The sequence below is a fragment of the Mandrillus leucophaeus genome, unplaced genomic scaffold, assembly GCF_000951045.1.
Source record: "Mandrillus leucophaeus isolate KB7577 unplaced genomic scaffold, Mleu.le_1.0 Scaffold100, whole genome shotgun sequence".
NCBI classification, from domain to species: Eukaryota; Metazoa; Chordata; class Mammalia; order Primates; family Cercopithecidae; genus Mandrillus; species Mandrillus leucophaeus.
In genome coordinates, this window is record NW_012098099.1 from 6,497,797 (window position 1) to 6,501,020 (window position 3,224).

Sequence of the window (3,224 nt, forward strand, 5' to 3'; positions counted from 1 at the left end):
GCGCCTCCTCCTTTTCCTGGGGGAACCCGGGGGATGCCGCAACACTAGAGCTCAGGCCCGGGTGCCCCAATCCTTAGAGGGAGCAGCAAACGGGACGCAGGAGCGCCCCACCACCCTGCTGGCTCCCGGATGGGAGCGACACACCCGGGGCAATAGGGCCACCGCAACTTTTCACGCCCTGCTTTGCTTCCTTCTGGCGGGGACGCGACACCGAACTCAGGGGGCTGAGCGGACAGAGGGGCAAGTGGCCTTAGAGATCTGTGTTCTGTGCTTATCTGTCTGCGCGTCCTGACACTAAGGATGACCGAAGTTGAAACGACACACAAGGTCGATTTAAAAACGTACCGAGGCAAACGCCTTTCGCCCTTATAAAAAAGAGCAATCGCTCCGAGACTCCTCCCTTCCAATCTCGGGCGGACCGGGAGGGGAGGTGGTGTTTGACTAATCATTCATTCACCCGAAAAGAGGGAGGGACCCCCGCCCCGCCGCTAATCTCTGGCTGGGGCCTCCGCGCGGCGGCCTCTGCAGTTCGGCGCTCGGTCGCTCCCTCAGCCCGGCTGCGCCCTCTCGCCTCTGCAGCACTGGGTGCCGGGGAGTCAGCTCCTGTGATCCCCCTGCTGAATCGCCGCCTCCTGCCCACGCAGTGGCACCCTCTACTCAAAAGGGATGCAATCGCAGAGATAATTTTTGTAACCAAAGTACGAAAGCGCGAGGTGGGAGTGAGGGACGCTTGGCAAGTGTTGGGATCTGACGATCAGTTAGCTGTCCTTGAGCTCACGGTGGACCACCTACTTCCTCTGTCCAAGAGTTGAAACCGGGTTCCCGGCGGAACGGACCTAAGGGTCTCCAGGCAAAGTGGATTGTTTCCATTGTGGAAACTATAGCTTTGAAAATAAATGAGTCTGTTTGCTGACAGGTTTAATCTCGCTTCACCTTAACCCTTCCCTGCCTCGTTGACTGTTTATTTTATTCGTTTTTTCGAGTGATTTGGAGACTTGACATAATTGGTTCAGCATTGCCAACATCGCGACACACCGAGGAGCTGATCCCAGCACGTTGCTCTGACGTGGGAAAAATAAGAGAAGGGAAAGCTGTCGTTAGCTTAGCATGCTCCATTTCCCTCTCAAAATAGATTCTTAGTGTAAAATTTAAATTAAAAGAGAAGAAGGGTGATGTGTGATTCCTTCCCTCCCTCCCCCCACCCAAATAAAGCCATGGCCAGGCAGCTTCTCGGAAACCAGTGTGTTTATGTATTTACTAATCATAAAGATAATATGCAAAAAGAGAAAAACCTCTAAATGCAGCCTTACTTCCCAGGGACTCATTAAAAAATAAATAAAATTAAAATTAAAAATCAAATAAATAAAAACCTTTATTGCTGCAGATAAGTACAATCAGCTGAAACCACTATCTCCTCTATCTAAAAAGATTGTCCCTGGATGAGGCTTTTAGATAAAGTTGTTTGTCATAATTTAATTATGGAAAGCTGAAGAATAAGGAGGCTGGGAGACCTATTGTTGCCTTAGCCGTAAATTTGGATAAATGTATGCTATGAAATTGCAAGACATTTGAAGAGTGTGCCTGAGTTACTTTGATATGCCTTCCCTCCCTGGTACCAGCCAAACATCCTCAGAATTTGCATGACAAATTTCTTTATGACAGAATCTAGCTGTGTGTCGCATTTCCATAATGTGCAGCATGGTGCTTTGAAATGCACTGGAACTCTCCCTGTAGGTGCAAACCCAAAAACCACCTTAAAAACATTTTCATCTGCCTGAAAGTTTGCAAAGGGGAAAAATGCACAGAAGCCTTTGGCAAACCTGTCTCTTCTTCCTGTTTGTTATAAGCCTCTGCCACCAGCGATTTCCCTTGCTGCCATGGGCCCTGTTTCCGAAAGAGCAGCCTTCTCTCCAAGGCCTTATCAAGATGTTTTCCAGTGCATCTACTGCTGCCACCACCCCTTCAAGTGGTAGTCTATCAGCTGACAACTGGTCTCTGTCTACACAAAACGGAGATATTCCAGGATCAAAAAGAAAAAAGAACGCCTGCACTGAAAAGCACATAGATCTGCCTTCACAGTTTAACTAAATAAATGCGGTACCATCCAAATCCCAAAAATGGCCTTGGCTGAAATCAAAATGAGGGGAAAAAAAATGTGTGTTTGGGTCTGCTTATGACATCTTTCAAGGGGAAAAAAGTGATGGGGCCCAAAGACCAATAGTTAACTCGGGGCCTGTCCCAGTCTCAATTAGACAAAACTCTGTCTTATCTCTTTGTCTGGAAAATAAACTGTGAAACCCAATCAGATTAAAAGGGGCCAGGCCTGTGGTAAGAGCAACTGTCTTCATCTCCTCTCAAAACTATGATGCTAAATTCTCACTGAAAAATTCAACTGAACGTACAACTTAGTCACGTGGATTCAAGTCTGAAAGATGCTTCTAGAGAAATTATATCAACCTAGCTTCCTAAAAATAGAAACAAATAGACCCTTCCAAAAGGAAACAGGGTAAAGAGATTGTGATACCTACCACTAGGGCAGGGTGCAAGGTATTTCATGAAGTTGAGAAAGTTACACCTTAAAAAAGGCATTTAGACTTGATAAAGATAAAGGATTATGCTACCAAGGATCTTACAGGCTAGTAAGGGGATAAACTATGTTTATAATGAATACAGTAAAAGGTAGAAGTGAAGGTAAGAAGAGAAGATAATATGCCACGAAAATTTCAAAGAGGACCTTAAGCTTCCGGGAGGAAGTGGCATATGAAACTGAGCTTTGAATGAAGGGGCAGGCTCTAGTGAAGGAAGGGCAGCCTGGGAACAGCAAGGAGTAACAGCAGAGAGACTCAGGGTTTACAAAGAGAACAGGGAACAGGAATTCTGTTGGCCCCATCTGCCCACTGAGCCGGAGCTGTTGGGAGGCTTGGAGATAAGGAGAAATGTACAGGTGGTTCTTGAAGGATTCACTCCCTGGTGACCAACAGGAAATCTACCATACAGTAAGTGCCTAATTTTTCTTTGCAACAACCAGACTGCATTTCTTTTGAATGGAAATTTTTTTCTGCAGGTGTATTCAGCAATCTGAACACGTGGTCAGCATAATACTAGAGAGCACCATTTCCACCTTCGCGTGTTTGGAGGTGATGGAGTGGATTCTACATATGGATCATTATTTCTCAACCTCTTTAGCTATGGCTATATGATTCTTCTTGGGTTGAAAGTAGAAA